The 19,100-nt window shown below is 40.6% G+C and overlaps 1 long non-coding RNA gene across 1 annotated transcript; it reads left to right on the forward strand.

Annotated features, from left to right (window-relative positions):
- The first annotated feature begins 713 nt into the window (after positions 1 to 713).
- Positions 714 to 17,400, forward strand: LOC115654203. Its single transcript, XR_004001128.1, has 3 exons — positions 714 to 896; positions 13,039 to 13,043; positions 17,389 to 17,400. It is a non-coding gene; the product is annotated as an uncharacterized LOC115654203 (long non-coding RNA).
- The last annotated feature ends 1,700 nt before the right edge of the window (positions 17,401 to 19,100 follow it).

Genomic DNA, 19,100 nt, shown 5'->3' on the forward strand with positions numbered 1-19,100 from the left:
CCTCAACAAGGGGGTCTTAAAAGCAAAACTTTTAATAAAAGAAAAAAATAAAGAAAGTCACTGTAAATTCAAGATGGAATATTACAGGGTCTGTCAGCTTCTAGAAACTGGAGAAAAAGCCTCCAGCAGAAATACAATTTAAAATATTTCCAGCCAAATACACAATAGACCTCTACCAGCCAGATACACATTTGGTCCCCTGGTCAGGTGTTTGGTTCCCTGTTTGTTAACCCTTTACAGGTAACAGACACATTAACCCTTAACTATCTGTTTATGACATCCCTTTTTCCAGATTTATGAATATGTTGGATAGGACTGGGCCCAGTACAGACCCCTGGGAAACACCACAGTTTACCTCTCTCTATTCTGAAAACTGATCATTTATTCCTATCTTTTAGGAAGTTACCAATCCATGAGAGGACCTCCCATCTTATCCCATAACAGCTTAATTTGCTTCAGAGCCTTTGGTGAAGGACTGGGTCAAAGGCTTTCTGAAATATCTAAGCGCACTATATCCACTGGATACCCTTGTCCACATATTTTTGACCCCACCTCCAAAGAAGCTTGAGTCACAATTTCCCTTTGCAAAAATCATATTGACTCTTTTTTCCAACAAATCATGTTCATCTATGTGTCTGATAATTCTGGTTGAAACTATAGTAAAGAAAAATTTGTCTGGTACAGAAGTTAGGTTTACTGGCTGTAATTGCAGGGATTGCCTCTAGAGCCTATTTAAAAAATTGGTGTCACATTAGCTATCCTTCAGTCATCTGGTACAGAAGCTGATTTAAATTGTAGGTTACATACCAGAGTTAGTAGTTCTGCATTTTCACATTTGAGTTCCTTTAGAACTCGTGGGTGAATAGCATCTGGTCCTCATGACTTCTTGCTGTTTAGTTTATCGATTTGTTCCAAAACCTCCTCTAATGACACCTCAATCTAGGGCAGTTCCTCAGATTTGTCACCTAAGTGGAATGTCTCAGGTCTGGGAATCTCCCTCTCATCCACAGTCATGACGCCTGATGAAAAGAATTCATTTAGTTTCTCCACAATAGCCTGATCTTCTTTTAATGCTCCTTTAGCATCTTAATCATGCAGTGGCCCCACTGGTAGGTTAGCAGACTTCCTGCTTCTGATACTTAAAGAAATTGCTGTAACTGAGTCTTTAGCTAGCTGTCCTTCAAATTCTTTTTGGCCTTCCCAATTATATTTTTACACTTCACTTACCAGAGTTTATGCTCCTTTCTATTTTCCTCAATAGGTTTTAACTTCCACTTTTTAAAGGATGCCTTTTTGCCTCTCACTGCTTTTTACTTCGTTTAGCCATGGTGGCACTATTTGTCTTTTTTTTTTAAATTGTGTTTATGTTTAAATTGAGCCTCTATTATGGTGTCTTGAAAGAGTTTTGATGAAGCTTGCAGGGGTTTCACTTTTGGCACATTATCTTTTAAATTTCTGTTTAGCTAACTTCCTCATTTTGGTGTAGTTCCCCTTTCTGAAATTAAATGCCACTGTAGTGTTCCCCCCCCCACTACCACCACAATAAATTTTATATCACTATTACCAAGCATTTCAGCTATAATCACTTCTTGGATTTGATCCTGTGCGTCACTTAGGACTAAATCAATAATTGCCTCTCCTCTTATGGGGTCCAGGGCTAGCTGCCCCAAGAAGCAGTCATTTAAGGTGTCAAAAACATTCATCTGTGCATTCTGTCCTGAGTTGACATGTAGTCAGTCAATATAGGGATAGTTGAAATCTCCCATTATTATTGAGTTTTCTATTTTGCCTCCCGAATATTCTGGAATATTTCACAATCTATCACCATCCTGATCAGGTGGTCAGTAATATCCCTACTGCTATATTCTTATTATTCAAGCATGAAATTATTATCCATAGAGATTGTTTGGTTCATATAATTTTTTTTTTTTTAACTTAATTTGACTATGCTGTCTTTCACAGATGGTGCCATTCCCCCACCAGTACGATCTATTCTGTCCTTCCAATATATTTTGTATCGCGATATTATTGTCCCATTGATTACATAAGATTATCCTCCTTCCACTAAGTTTCTGTGATACCTATTGTATTAATATACTCATTTAATATGAGGCACTCAAGTTCATCCATCTTAGCATTTAGACTTCTAGTATTTGTGTATATGCACTTAAAAATAGTCACTTTAGCTGTCTGCCACTATGGGATGTAATTGAATGGGACACTTCCATTTGACTGTATCTCATCAGATCCTACCCGTATTTTACCTTGCATCCTCCCCTCCATACTAGGATATAAAGACTCTCCATTAATAGATTCTCCCCTCTGGAATGTCTGTCCAAACCATACTAGTCAGCTTTCCCCCAGCCCTTAGTTTAAAAGTGGCTCTAAAACCTTTTAAATTTACATGACAGCAATCTGGCTCCCTTTTGTTTAGGTGGAGCCCATCCTTCCTATACAGGCTCCTCCTTTCCCAAAATGTTACACAGTTCCTAATAAATCTGAATTCCACCTCCCTACGCCATCTTCTTATCCACATATTGAGACCCTGCAGTTCTGCCTGTTTAAGTGGCCCTGTGTGTGGAACTGGAAGCATTTCAAAGAATGCTACCATGGAGGTCCTGGACTTCACTCTCTTACCTAACAGCCTAAATTTGGCCTTCAGGACCTCTCTCCTATCCTTCCCTATTACATTCTCTACATGTACCAAGACCACCCATTCCTTCCCACCACTACATACAAGTCTAGGTATCTCAAGAGATCCACAACATTCACACCTGGCAGACACGTCACCAAGCGGTTCTCCTGGTCATCACAAACCGAGCTATGTTTCTAATGGTCGAATCCCCCATAACTATTTACTTGTCTGATCCTAGTGACTGGAGTTCCCTCCCGCAGAGAGGTATCCTCAGAACAAGAGGCTACCATGACATCTGGAAAGAGGGTTCCAACTATGGGATTGTTTTCTTCTGCTCCAGTTTAATGATCTTCTTCCCTGTAACTTTCATCTTCCTCAACAGCACAGAAAGGTCAGACCAGGGATGGGACTAGTCCATTGTGTCCCAGAAAGTCAGATTTATGTACCTCTGTCTTCCTTAGCTCCTCCGGTTCAACCCTTCTGGTCTGAGTGCCAGGAGCTCCTTGCACTGAGTGCACACACACGCCACCTGCCCATACGGCAGGTAATCATACATGCTGCTTCAGTGCAATAAGCTGGACAGCTTCCTCTCTGTTGCTGGGCTTGTGCCTGCATTCTCTTTTTACTCCTGCAACTTCATTGGTTTTATTAGGTTTAAAGTTTAAACAGTGTTACGGAAGTGTATCTACCCCTCCTTAACAGAACTCCCATTAGCTGCTCCTGGTTGCTAACTCCTCCAGATGCTTAGGAGTGGGCAGCAGTATGTGCTTTTCTTTACAACCTTTTCTGCACCCATCAAAAATGGATAGTCCCTACAGAATTTGGAATATCCTTGCCCAGTTGTAATTTACAAACAAATTGATGGTCATTTTCTGGTTGTACAGGAATAAGTCCTTCTTGTGTGTTATCACTTATGGAAACTGAGCGCACTCTGTACTTTGCAGTAGGGAGAACTAAGGGTTTGATATTACACCATTCAATTCAATGGAAGTTTTTCCAAGGATTTGAATGGGAGCAGTTTCAAGCTTCCCCATCCCCAAATAAAGCCTTTGTATGTTCTTCTGCTGCAGGCCTCTTCATGTTGGTGTTACAACATATGTTTGAACAACCTCTGAATTTTTTTTCCCCCCTTCACATTCGTTTCCTCCCCACAGTTGCTGAGCTCACAGTGCAAGAGTCTGTTACAAGGTTTCTGGCAAGTTGGCAGCCTAATCATGCTGCACCAAGATGTTTTGATCAATGTGACCCATTGTGGAGACAATTCATTAGTTAATTATAACAGAATGGGGTGACTTTATACATTCAAATGAGCCAGTTTTTATCACGTTAAGGTGTCCAATGCATCAGGATGCACCTTAACTAAAAACGGTTTCTGGTGGATTTGCAATAGGAAAATACAGCTGTTGGGGTGAAAGTTTTTTTTAATTGTCTGCAGGGCAAGAGACAGCGACCTTGTAATGTATTTGCAGGAACCTGTTGTGTTGTTTTAAGAGAACATACATAAGAAATTGTTTTTATAGTTACATTTTTTTCTTAAAACAGTTTATTTGAAAATATATGTTCCCTGGGCTATACCCTACAGCTTTTAAAGTGAAATGTTTGAATGAGCCCCATTGGGTGAAATAGGTGGTATCTCCTCCACCCGCCTCCCCACCCACTTCCCCTGCTGGTTCAAGACCTGGTCTTCTTGCAATGGAAAGTGTTTTTAGCAGTTGGTGTATTCCCCACCCCAGCTGCCCGATGCATTGAGGAGATAGAGAATTAACTGTAGCTGATCCATTGCCTACTCTGTTCTGGGATTCCCAGAAACAACCAGGTAAATAAGACACGTGGTTTCATGTTGAGCAGACAGTTGATCTGAAGGCTACCTTATCACTCCTATTTCACTGAGTTCACCCGACTTTTATGGTGGGGGAGCAGCAAGGGGCAGTAATTGCAGAGTTTCAGCATTAAAAATATTAATACTGTCAACATTAACTCAAAATCAAATACAAAAAGTCCTTAGGATCTGATAAAAATATTTATAATGCAGAAGAGCACTGACAAGCTGCAGGCAGCAGACCTATTGTGCTAAGCACTGTGCAAACCTCACCAAAGAGCTAAAGACAAGTTCTGTAATATACTTGTTGACACTGGGTCAGGGAAGCAAAAATAATGTTTTGGCATTACTAGGTGTGTGCACAATTTGCTAGTCAGGGGCAGTGATCACAACTCATCACCAGCCTAGCCACTACCAGATGATAGTTGTCTGTGGATTATGGTAGAGGTCAAGTTTGGAGAGGGACTTGGAGGAATGAGGTGGTGGCTTAATGGATTTTGACTAAGAGGTTTTCTCATAGGAACTGCTCCACTGAAGCTGCTATTCATGTAAGTAAAAGTTGCATGCCCAAGTCCTGTGCCCTCCCAATACATATCCAAAATTCAAAACATGGCAGAAATACCAGTCTGTTGTAGAAGGAAGCAGTTGCCCCAAAACCAGTACTCTTTGCAGTAAGGTGGGATGTGGGTAGGCCACAGGCAAGAGAAGCACAAATCAGCAGGCCTTGAACTTCTTGGAGAAGTTTTATCAGCAACCCATATGTTCTGTTCCTTCCCACTCCCAACAGTGTTAAGGAGCACATGGTAAACAAAGGTGACTTCACATTTCAAATTCAAAAGTTTTCCTAGGTTTTAAAATTAAATTTTGCACATTTGAAGTTTCACATTGTCAACAGGATTAAAAATGGTCAGTCTAATTTTGTCAGTTTTTCACTGCTCTTAAACTAAAATGACAGAATTTATTAGAAAACTGAAATGATGATAGAGGAAGGAAAGGAGTGGATACAGCAATTAGAATAGCAGATACTGCAAGAAAATCCTGCTGTCACAATACCCTTAAGCAGTAAGTTTTTAATATGCATGTTCCAAGGTAGATGGAACATACAGTAAAGGTTGGTTATAAGACTACTAGTATATGAGTTGATTTAGGAAAAAAAGTGTATTGAAGCTGAGGTTCCTGGTTATTTCCCCTCTTTTTTAAAAGAGGAATAAAAAAGGAATAAAAATAAGTTCCACCCCTAAATTACAGAATTAAATACAAGCAAGATATCCTCTCTTTTCACTACTTGTGGATCTGGCTCATCAGTCTTACCAATACACCTGTAAATAGATGGATTGCAAAAATAATTAGTCTTAACTTTAAAAATTGTTGGAAAGAAACTTCCTCAGGAATAAAGTATTTCTTTGGTTGTTTAGCTTTTAAATACAGTTTTAAATCAAATCTTTCAAGGACTTACAAGAAAAATGTGATTTCTTTGGGGAAAAATTGTATTTGCTTACCATGTTTGGATCCAATCCTGCAGCCATACCCAACCGGGGAGATTTTGATTTGAATATCGTTCTGCATGGGTGAAGGGGATCACCTTAACAAGCTTCATGGAGTAACAAACTACCTTCTCCACATACGAAGCACTTTTGCATATCTACTATGGCAACAATCAGTGAAGATGAAGCAGTTGTCAAGACAAAAGCATTAAAAAACCCTGAAAACTATTCAAGACTTAGGGAGTTTTAGATCAGTTTATATTATTAGTGTCTTTCTTTGCTTTTGCTCAGCACGGTCACTGAAATCAGGCTCGTCAAATTCAGTTTTGTTCAACCAGTTCCACTTTTAGGTTCTCATCCAGCCAGTCTCTAAATGATGCCTTGAACAACTGTATGTGCTTGTGTAGTTTATTCTATTAACTTCCTCATCCTCATGTCCTACCCTGCCACTAAGTGGCAAGACCTGTTGCCACCTGAGGAGGATGGGAGCCCCAGTGGGCCAGTGTATACTCCACCTTAGTCCCACAGCCTACCTAAGATCTCAGCTGGCTGGTATGCAACAGTGCCTAGTATTCTGGCTATGCTGAGAAGCATGTGCTGAATACCTAGGTAACCCTAACCTCACAATATTTATATTTGTCTTTAATGTGGGATTTTTTGTATAGTTGCCCCATATACTGTACATTTTACAATCACTGGAGATTGTCTCATTTCCAAGAAGACTGCAGCAATAAAATTGGTATTACAAAACACCACAATAATATACCAGAAAATGATTAAAAACCAAGTACAGATGTGTCTTACAGTAATTATTCATTTCTTTATTAGACTCCCTGGCACTAACAGAATCTGGTGTCAGAAGGCAGAATTCTCAGACATTAAAAACAGCAGCCTTTGATTAGTGCTTTTAAGGGACATGAGTTGCATTGCAGGGAACATCACGTCTGGAGAGAAGACAAATGTACCTGGATTGATTATTGTAGAGTCATTTTATTTTTCAGTGCTATCCAAATATGCACAAACATTTGAGCAAAAAACACCTTCAAGATAATGCAAGAGACAAAAGCAGTGTAAAGTTAAAGGGTCTGCAGCAGAGGGTTTCAGGATGTTGCATGCAGATAATAAAATGCTTGTACTAAAATACTGTAGCTAAGCAGAAATGATCAAGAGTATGGGCCAAACCAAGTTCATATAAGTTTGAGTTCCTATGAGTGTACAGTAAACTATGAACTAGAGCTGTACAAACCTCCCCTAGGAGACAAATCCTGATGTCTTCTAGGACACACTGCAATTTCTGGCTTCCTCATGTTCAAAGGGAAATCTCTAGCCACTCTCCCAAATGTCTTCGCCCCCTCCCCTCCCCCCCCCCCACTACTCCACCAAAACACACTCACAGGAGCAGTCAAATTCTTCAGTAAATTTCAAATATTTCAGTGGAGTTACTCCACATTTATAGAGATGTATGACTGCAGAATTAGGCCACTGGTCTGAGTATGTTATCCATCCTCTCCCCCTACATTCTAATGGCATGCTATAGAAGTTTGGGCAGGTTGAGGAGGAACTGAGAAGATAAGATGTATGCCCCGAAAGGAAGTAGGAACAGTAGGAACTGTGCAACTTTGGTGATGCTCCTGCTGCACTCATGACCCATCTCCCTCCAGCCCAGGACTTGATAACACAACATCCAAGTCTCTTTCATACCCTTCCCTCAGGGCACGGTTTATTAATTCAGACAGAGAAGCTATTCTGTTGACCCACCCAGGCTTCAGAGTCCCAGAAGCTGCTTCATCTGCTCCAAGGACCAGGAACCCATCAGTTATGCCTCCCCAACACCCTTTGTATTGGTTAAAGGATTTTTTTAGAATGAGTTCATACTATTTAAAGGGTGTCTTTATGGAAAAAAAATGTCCAACACAGTCCAGGTGATTGTGTCTTATGCTGTACATTTCAACTACGATTTAATTTTAGTGAGGTGGAGGGGTTGATATTACACTGGGCCAGGAGACCTGGGTTCTACTCCAAGCTCTGCCACTGGCCTGCTGGGTGACCTTAGGATAATTCCATTCACCTCTCTGTATCTGTTTCCCTCCTACCTGTTATCTCTTGTCTACTTAGACCATGCCTCTGTAGCGCATCTGGTGAAGCGCTCTGTCAGCATAATAAAACCATCTCCCTGAGAGGCAGAAGCTATGTTGGCAAGAAAAGCTCTCTAGCTGACAGCGTTGTGCACATAAGCACTTATATTGACTTCATGTTGCTCAAGTGTTTTCATACTCCCGAGTGACATAATTATGCTGACATAAGCTGTAGTGTAGACATAGCATTAGACTGTAAGCTCAGTGGGGTGGGAGGAGCCTGTCTCTTACAGTACCTAGAACCCACAATGGGGCACAGATTTTGGTTTGGGCCCTTAGGCACTACAGTAATACAACCACAACTAATTCAGTTGGATGCACTGGATTTAAATGAAATGTACTTGTAAACCACTTTATTTAAAACTATTTATTTCAGCCACTAATACAACGACTTCATTAAAAGTACTTCGGGCCAGACATCCTTACAATGAATAGCACTTTACACCAAAAGTATCTCCATTAACTTCAGTGAAATTACCTGTGGAATAACGTGCTACTCAGTGTAAATATAGAGATCTGAGTTTTCCCCTACAATATAAGTAGGATAGGAATTATGTGATAGTCTCTGAATGTGTATTTTAGTGCAGGGTAAATATCTATTTATGTTTCTCAGGATCAATTCATTATTAATTAGGAGTCTATATGGATAGGGAGTTCAGGTCAGTCATGAGGGTCCTAATGAGGTATCTGAAAATACCTTGTTAAAATATTAACAAATCACTCAAAAGCCCAAGTCATTGTAGGGCTTGGTTTGGTATACAGCTTTAATCAAAATCAGTGACTTTCTCCAGCTATTTCTGAGTTTTTTAAAACATCCAGTATGAGACTAAGTGAAATGACTTATGAATCAGGCAGAGTAAATGCGGAAAAATATTCAAGGACAGCTATTCTGGATAAAAAGTCATTTACTATATAGGCAAATATATATTTTTTAATGTACTCACACATGTACATGACTGGCTATTGGCTTGTCTTTCTATTCAACATAGCTGAACAATTCAGACTGTTTTAAAAATCTCAGTTTATTTATGGTGTAGATAAATAGCATAGCATAAGGGCCCAATATTGTAAACACATATGCACTTACTAAGCAGTGTCTAAATCCCACCACTTGCTACTGCAAAACATCTATGATCTGGCCTTTCACCACCACTGAGAGAGCTAGATCTCCTATCCAGGCCTTATACGTATCGAGTCTTGACTACTTCTTTCTGGCTTTGACAAATCCCACCTATTCCCCTTGTGTCTATACGAAGCACAATTGCAAGACAGTTTTCCTGTCATTGCTTTGACCACTTCAACACTCTCTTTACATCCCTCCACAGGATCCCCCTTCCCCAAGGCACTGAACACTTGTCTCCACTTTTGAGGTCCTCCATGTGCTATCCTTGCCCTACCTATCATCTCATATGATATCAAGGTGTCAAACCCAGATTTTGTTCAGCAAATTACACCAGCCTTGACTGTACATATAAAAAGCTTCCAACAGGCACCTTAATGCTGTCATCCATTATGCATGGGAGGATGTTGGGAGCAAAGGTATATTTAGGCCTGGTAGAAGCCTGCTTTAATTGTTACAAGTTTCATAACTTAGTATAAGTGGTATTACACATGTGTAAGAAGTTGCAGAGTAATAATTTGTGGGAAAACTCAAGATGTAAGCAACTACAGAGCTAGAAAAGACTGGTTTTAATTAACATTAAAACCAGACAAATGGTCAGTCTTACACTAAGATATCTACCTTTGAAAAACAGACTGTTTCCTGCTCCCTAAAGAAGAGAATAATGTCAACTCTTAGTACCTATTTACATGTGCTATTCAGCACAGTTTAGCAGGTTAAAAGGAACTTGCATTTTAAGCCTGACCCAAAACCCATTGAAGTCAATAAGATTCCCATTGATTTCAATGGGATTATTCCTATGCTTTAATTTAACTATGTACTTTAACTTGCTGAATAAGCACCAGGGAGGACAACGGTGCTTGAACATAGGAAAGAGATTTCTAAACAATAGGGCTGATCTCTCTTGAGTACTCAAGTGAGTGTAGGAAGTTACCTGATACCTTGCTATCTCAGAGACCATGACATAAAAGGAGCATCTTCCATAAGACCGCACAGAGCAAAATGTTTAAATATGTGCTGAAGTCTATCCCTATTCAGGAAGGGACTGAATAGAAATGGACTGCTGAAGCCAACTCTTTATTACCATACCAATAAGCCTCCTATCCAAGTAGTCCAGCTGTTAACTGCAACATATGCAATCACAGTTGGCTTCTTTTCTGAACAGCAGCAAAAGTGAGTCCAACCATATGCCCCCCAGACCTTCCCTGTAGAATCCTCTCCAGGTCAATAGGCTCTGTGTGCTTCTTGCAGCACAGGATGAATCTGCCAGTGTTCCTGTTCTCCCAAGGACAGTGGGTAGGCCCTATAATTTTCTGGCTAAACACACTTGTTCATACTTTTTTGGAGATTTATATTAAACTAAAATTGTGACATCACCTGCATTGTACTTCTGTCAGACTCCAGTACAAGCTGTCAGTGATGGAGATGTGATTAGTCATTCCCAGTGGTCAGAGCAGGAGTCGGTAGCCAGGAACTGGATCTAAGGAATGTCAGGAATCAGAGGATCAGGACTGGGTTCAGGGAGAGAGGCAATGCCAGGAGCAGGCCTAGGAACAAGCAGATTCAGCAGCTGCAATAGGCAAAAGCTTGAGCAGCCATTGAATGCTTCTGATGGGTTTGAGAGAGATTGGAAGAAACAGAATACTATCAGGGGCTATAGCAAATTAGACTGCCTTCTACAGGCCAGCTTTGCTCGTTAGGTTGTCTGGAGATTAGCTTCACTGCAGGCCCTGATGCCAGTCACAAACTTTCCAAAAAGTATGCAAAGAAAATGGAACTGGGATGAATCAGACCCCATGTGATGAACTGGGAATGTTCTTAATGTTTTCTCTGAATACTGTGTTGGTGCCTCAGTGTCCCCATGGCAGTTCTTAAGTATCTGGCAGAGAAAAGGGCCAGTGCACCTAAATGCCTGGCACTCTGTCTCCTAGCAACTGATGGCCTGGGCCCTCCCCTGCAAAGGTGCCAGCTGAAGGTGTTGGAGACAAAGAGGTCAGGTGACCTCCTGGCCCAGGAAAGGAGCTGAGCAGAGAGGAGGGGCTGGGGGGAGGTTGTTAGTCAGGAGCTGGCTGGGGATGAAGAGTGAAGTGCAGAACTGGGGGGTCTGGTTCACTGCCCCCCAGAATGGACCCGGCCGAGGGGTCCGGTTCGTGGTACCTACAAGCTCTGTTTTAGACCCTGTTCCTGTCATCGAATAAACCTCTGTTTTACTGGCTGGCTGAGAGTCACGTCTGACTGCAAAGTGAGGGTGCAGGAGCCTGTGGCTTCCCCAGAACCCCGCCTGGGTGGGCTCGCTGTGGGAAGCGCACGGAGGGGCAGAGGATGCTGAATGCTCCAAGGATAGACCCAGGAGGTGAAGACGTGTGAACTTCTTGCCCTGAACAAGTCTGCTCCAAGGGAGAGGAGGCTCCCCAAAGTCCTGTCTGGCTTGGTGGGGAGCAGTTCCAGAGCATCGCCCAGTGACTCCGTGACACCCCACTACTAATTGTTCTTGGTTTCTGTGTCACCTGCTTCACATAGTACATCAAGGATGGATGGATGCACCCTTCCTTAATGGTGCTCTAAATGAAGCAATAGGAAATTAAGACGCTTTCTTCTGTTGCTGTTGTATAGCAATAGTACATTCAGTCTCTTGGACAAAGTCCTTTTCTTGTGTTCTTCAAAAGGCACTTGAACTCTGTTTTATATCAAAGGGATACAATAGACAATGATTTGTCTATTTAGTGCTATGGTCACACACACTTCCAAAAGAGCCAACAGAAATCAGCTACACAGCTAATCAGCTTACTCAACAAGAAATTAACTAGCATGTGAATGCCCTGTCTGATTGGTTTGCTTGTTGTGGGGGAGGAGGATGGAATGGACTGGAAGGACTAAAACAGACTTGCCGCCTTCTGTGTGAAAAACTATCCAGTTTGCCTGCATTTTACGTTCTCCATTTGTGTCTGTGTAATGAATTTTTGCCAGGAAAGTTATTCTAGGTCAAAGATGGAGTAAGTCCCTTATGTAACTTGTATGTCAGATTGGATTCTACAGCTGTAGTTCAAATTAATATCAATTAGAAAGTAAACATACTGCCAACAGGAAGCTTCCCTATTAACACTGGAGTTTCTCCCTTGTTCTTTTTACATTTTCTTGGAATTTTAGGGACCATCATTAATTTTAAAGGTTGCCTCAAGTGTCAGCTAAATCCCATTCTTGTTGAAGAAAGGCATAATTCCAAGACCTCGGACTTCTAAAATGTAAGGCAAATTGGCTGCACTGTACTGTGTAGTTTACACCACATAAGGAAAAATGAGTATGGAAGCATGCATACACATCTGCTAAATGTTTTCCTTTAGTTATTTTGTATGGAGCTATTCATATTTAAATATGTCCTAATTCATATTAACGCTTTCCTAACATACATTCATAATAATAACCTTGAGGAATCTGAAGGTCAGTAATCCCCAATCTGTCCTTAGCTAGCCCAGAAGATACCCTGTTCATCACCAGAGATTATATTTTAAAGAAATATTCAACCTCATGCTCTTGGTGTCCCTAAACTCAACTGCCAGAAGCTGGGAGTGGATCCTTCAAAACTGCCATTTTATTAATTCCCTCTGAAGCATCTGGCACTGGAAGTGTCAGCAGATAGACTACTGTGCTAGATGAACCATTGGTCTGACCCAGTAAGGCTGTTCTTAAGTTTATTGGAATCCCCCATCTCATTTCCATATATTTTTTATATGTGGGAGCCTTGGGGTTTTGTGCCAGTTGGGAACAGGAAGTGAAGGGGTATTGGAGCCTAACTACAATGGCTTTGATTTTATGGTTTATATTCCTTAATTAGATAGACAAATCAGGTGATGTTCACCCCTGTGCAGAACACCAGGACAAGGCCAAAAGCACTACTGTTATCCCACTTAAGACATATTTTCAGGTCCTAAGTGGTGCCTGGCTTTTGTGTAGACACAGCAGTGGATGCATTTCACTCAGAGTATGTACTCACTCATTGTATGGGTAGACAGCCTAGAAAGGTATTTTTGATAGAGTCCTTGGGCAGTTTTATATTTTTTTCCCTAAAACTACAAGATAAATTTATAGTTATACATAAAATATTTAATTGTACCTAGAGATTTGTTCTTACCCTTTATAACTTTAAAAGTGATTACTCTTCTCTCTACACTTGCATTTCTAAGAACAGAATTGTAAAATGATCTGATTTCAGTAAGTTATAGCTATATCTTTCCCCTTGAATCATTCAGATAGGTCTTTAGCATACAAGATGTTTTGACAAAGTGTATTTAATTTGTCAGTTGCTATGCAAGATTTTGTTGTTATGCAAGAGTTACAGAGATGGAACATACTGTCAAAGTTAATATAATGGGTGAACATTTCCAAATTTGATGGACTATATAGTGTACGGTGTTTGATTTCAAACAATTCTCTAACACTTTTCGGTAGGCAGATCCTATTGTTGGAATTAGGATAAAGTTAAAAATGATTGTCCAAGGAAGCCATATAAAAATATCCCCCCAAATGCAAGTATGCGGTAAAAACTGGAGCTATTGAATACTGAAAGGAACATTTGATTTCCCTCATACTAAATCTGTATTCACACACAGACAAGGATATTTGTTTGAGCAAGAATTTTCATGACATACTGGATGAAATTCCCTGCATGCTGAGTGCTGGCTCAAGATGCCCACACTTCCTAAGTCTTGCATAAACTCTCAAACCAGAATTAAAGTGACCCTGAAGAAGTGCCCTGGACCTTCTCCTGTCCCTTTCTGGGTGTGAATTTCACACCCTCTATTTACAGGAAAATAGATATACCCGTTCTCAGAAAGTAGGCAAGATCAAAAAAACCCAAACACCCCAGACACACAAAAACTGATTGAAGTACTTAGGTCATCTGGCTGGTAGGCTGGGTGAGATAAGGAACGAATTAGCCCATCAGCCCAGAAGGCTAAAGTGTTACAGGGAAGATGCATAAGGGAGAGAGCAACAGAGCTAGCTGAGCCCGGTCTCACACAAGCCTCAGGGAAAGGCAACCTCTGCTCCAATCAGGTCCTGAGGAAAGCACTGAAAGCATACAGGAGATTGTAAATAGACTGCTGCATGAGGAGTGTAGTGCTGTTGGTGGAGGGAAATGAAATAAATGGCACTATGAATGCACAGTCAGCAGAGTCTGTGCAGTTTCTGCAGGCCAAGACATCAGGAGTGAAGGCATGCCCTGTTCATCCACTATAGTTAAATAGCAAAGTGAAAAACTAGTCAAGCCCAGAAGATAGGCCATATTCTGCTCAGCTCCCCTGCCTTCATTGATCTGTGCTGATTCCATCTAATTAGCCACTATAGTTATAAGTGTTTAGTTCTTTTCACTACAATATTAGTCTCAATCACTTCTATAATAAAAGGTTTAGAGTAGGATTTGCAAGCACACTTTTCCTGCTGAAGTCAATGTAAACTCATTGACTTCAATGGGAGCAGAATTAAGCCAATACTGAATGTATTTACAAATCTCACCCTTGATTTCTGTGGTTCTTGATCATTTGTAACTAGCTTCCATTACCCCCAATCCATTTCATAATCATCCTTAGAGTGAAATCCTGCTCCCACTAAAGTCAATATTGAAATTACCATTGACTTTAATAGGACCAGAATTTTACCCCAAAAGTTTAATATCATAATATGGAGTTTTGGCATGATTCCTCACATGAGAATTCTGTGTTGAGTCTCATTTAGTGGTTCAACTACAATCACTACTTAAATGAATTCCTGGGAGTTACCTAATATGCCTCTACCCCAATATAGCACAACCCGATATAACATGAATTTGGCTATAATGCGGTAAAGCAGTGCTTGAGGGGGGGGGGGCAGGGCTGCACACTCCAGTGGATGAAAGCAAGTTTGATATAACGCGGTTTCACCGATAGCACTAAGATTTTTTGGCTCCCGAGGACAGTGTTATATCTGGGTAGAGGTGTACTAAATTTAAGAGTAGCTGCTTTTTCTGTGCTCCAGGATCAGTTGTTCCAGAAAGCCATCATCTGTTTGTTCTTTCAGCAGTTGTTTATGGTGCTGAAAAATTGCTTCCTCAAACTCTGTTCAAATGGCACACAGGGATGTTTCCCAGAGCCAAAATTGGCCAGAAACAGAAAAGGGAAAACACCACCCGATGAAATCTAACTATAGTTAAAATCAAATTTACCCACACACACAGATATGACCAAGATGTCACAGCAGTTTAATGCAATTCTGCTTCAGTAATTAAACAAAAAGAGTAAGGTAATGAGTAATTGTTAGGAAAAACTTCTAGGACAATACAGGTAGAAGCCCTAGGCTTGCTGGTTTAACTGGGTATCAACCAGATAGAAGGAAAAACATAGTAACACAACAGCAAAGTTTCAGAGTTAATTTAAAGGGCAGGATAAACTACACCTCATTTTCAACTGATTGAGTGTGAGAGCCCATGTGTATGTTGGTGTAACTTTTTCAAGGGGGTTGTAGGAAGAAAACAAATAGGAAGGTGTATAAAACAATGAAATGGAGCTGTCATTACTCTATTTCTTCTCAAATCCCCCCCACTCCCAACACCAAAAAGAGGGGGAACTAAAATAAGGTGTTAAATTGCTATGTTAAAAGATACACTGACACAACATGGACTGAAAAGTACTGTAGTTACACTTCAGTATGTAGTAAAATATGCTCCTTGTTGTGCACTGATGCAGACTAATTTTCTGCTGATAACTCTGTAGTGTTTATATTCTTTTCACTAGCTGAATTTCTCAAATTCAGAGATACTACTTGTATTACAAAAAAGAATTATTGAATAAAGAAAAGTGCATAATTGCAAACCAAAGTGGAGATTTTGACTGTGCTTGGAAGCAAAACAGGAATCTCGTTGCTGACACATCTTACATAAATTTCAGCCTCTTTTAAAGTAATACCTAATAATCCGTTAAAGAACATTACCATGTTTGTAAAGGGATCCTATGAAGGCTTGAAAAAATCCACAAATATGACATTTAAATGTGTCATAATAGTTGTTTGAGGGGTTTACGGTTTGTAAAATATGTTGGCAAAACTATATTCTATATAACAAGTGCATGTGTGTGTTTATTAATTCCAATTTTTAAAAACACTACGTAGGAGCCTCCATCCCAGGCTTTGAATGCCCTTTCCAATATTTGATTCAACCCATCAATGCTAAGCCACCACCAAAAAAATAGCCAGACACTTTGCAATCAAATTCACTCCCAATCCATATCACATTAATATTCCTCCATCTCATCTGGTCCTGAATGCCTTCAAAAAAAAGGAGGGCCTTGAAAAATGTTTGGAATGTTAAAATACACAACATACATTATGAAAGAGCCATTGTAGGAGCATGAATCCTTTAAAGTATTATAATCCCTATTTTGAGTACTCGATGGATAACTGTTTATAGCACAATGCACCAAATTATACACTTGTCACCACTGAAACAAATGGAAATGAATGACTTACAAATGGAAGCAGATGTGAATATTTGAGCTGGTTGAAATTCAGAATTTCCATTCCAATGAAAATTCTTACATTTTGAAATTTCCTTTTATCCTAAATTGGAATTAAGTCCAATTTTAAAAATTTTCTGAATTTTTTTTAAATATCAAAACACCCCCGTTTCAGTAAGGTCATTGTGTATCATTTCAACATTGTTTGCAAAGCTGTTGTAGCCATGTTGGTGTCAGGATGAGAGAAACAAGATGGGTGAGGTGTATATATAGGCTTGTTTGTCAGCCCTGAGATAGAATTTTGGGTTTGACCTTTTGATACTTTTATCTTATACTAAATGTGTGAACAAAGACAGTGTGTGTTCCTTCTGGCTGGCTAGATGGGTTTGTTAGCATAATGGGAATGAACGGATAAGAGTACTTAAAGTGATACTGGAGCCAGGCCGCTTGCAGGATTGGGCTCATAGTCCTATGTTCTTTGTGATTTGCATTTTAACTTGTTAACTAAGTGATGACTTTTGGGACAGCCTTACACAGCAGGGGTGGCACGTCCAGCTCTTCAGCAGCGGGTCTCAGTCCCTCTCAAAGCAAAGGACCAGCTGCCGAATTGCTGCAGAAAACTGAAGCAGTGGCAGTAGAGCTGCAGATCATGATCATAGCTTCCCCTCCCCCCTCTCTTTTTGCTGCTTGGGGCAGCAAAAACCCTGGAGCTAGCCCTGACTGGAGCACACATTTCAAGATTGCCTCAACCCCTATCTCATGTCAAGGTCAAGCAACCAGTCAGGAGGGGCAAAGGGAGATCAGGGTGGGGGTCAAGGTGGAAGGTATGTGTCATTATCATAACCTAGTCCGAGATTTGGACCTTAGCGTCAAAGTACGGGGGTTAGCATGAAACCTCCAAGCTTAGTTACCAGCTTGGACCTGGTAAAGCTGCCACCACCCAAAAAATTAGCATGTTTTGGGGCACTCTGGTCCCCCCCCCAAAAAAACCTTCCCTGGGGACCCCAAGACCAAAATTCCTTGAGTCTCACAACAAAGGGAAATAAACCTTTTCCCTTCCCCCCTCCAGGTGTTCCTGGAGAAGACACAGAAGTAAGCTCCGTGAATCTAAACAGAGGGATTCCATCCTCCCATTTCCAGCCTTGGAAACAGAAGTACTGAGAACTAATCTCTTCTCCCCCTCACCCAGAGGGAATGCAAAAGTCAGGCTAGTAAATCTAACAGATTTCCCCCTGACTTCTTCCTCCCACCAATTCCCTGGTGAGCACAGACTCAATTCCCTGGAGTTCCCCACTAAAGAAAACTCCAACAGGTCTTAAAAAGAAAGCTTTATAAGAAGAAGAAAAATACATAAAAATGGTCTCTCTGTATTAAGGTGACAAATACAGGGTCAATTGCTTAAAAGAAATATGAATAAACAGCCTTATTCAAAAGAATACAATTTAACACATTCCAGCAACACATACATGTAAATACAAAAAAACAACCTTTCTTTGTACTCACAACTTGGAAACAGAAGATTAGAAAAGCAGGCAATAGAGAAATCCTTCCCATAGCCGAGAGGGAGATAGGCACAAGACCAAGAACAAAAGACTCACACACAAACTTCCCTCCACCCAGATCTGAAAAAGTCCCGTTTCCTGATTGGTCCTCTGGTCAGGTGTTTCAGATCACTTCTTTCCAGGTGAAAGAGATGTTAACCCTTAGCTATCTGTTTATGACAGTCATAAACACAGTTAAGGGTAATGCCTCTTTTACCTGTAAAGGGTTAAGAAGTTCACTTAGCCTAGCTGACAGCTGACCAGAGGAACCAATGGGGAAACGAGATGTTTCAAAAGGAAGGAGAAATTTCCTTTGTTTAGTCAATTTCAGCCAGAGTGAAAAAGATCAAGGAACCAGCCTCTTATCAGAGTAGTAAGTTTTAGAAAGGGATAAATAGGTTTGTTTATTTTCTTTGTAACTTGTCTTGATACCACTAAGGGAATTATCAAATTTGGGTATTCTTGTGTGTATTAAAGTTTTTGCCCAGGGGAATATCCTCTGTGTTTTGAATCTGTTGTCTGTGTTTTGAATCTGAGAGAGTAGCGGGTATGCTAATCTCTCCCAGAGGGTTCTCTTACCTTTTTTCCCCTTTAATTAAAAGCCTTCTTTTTAAATACCTGATTGATTTTTTTCTTGTTTTTAGATCCAAAGGGGTGGATCTGGATCCACCAGGAGTTGGTGGGAGAAAGGAAGGGGGATGGTCAATTTCTCCTTGTTTTAAGATCCAACGGGTTTGGATCTAGGTTCACCAGGAAATTGGTGAAGTCTTTCAAAACTACTCAGGGGAGAAAAGTAGTGCTTGGGGGTGGTGGCAGCGATACCAGATCTAAGCTGGTAATTAAGCTTAGAAGTGTCCATGCAAGTCCTCACATCTGTACCCTAAA

Source organism: Gopherus evgoodei, chromosome 7, assembly GCF_007399415.2.
Source record: "Gopherus evgoodei ecotype Sinaloan lineage chromosome 7, rGopEvg1_v1.p, whole genome shotgun sequence".
Classification (NCBI taxonomy): domain Eukaryota; kingdom Metazoa; phylum Chordata; order Testudines; family Testudinidae; genus Gopherus; species Gopherus evgoodei.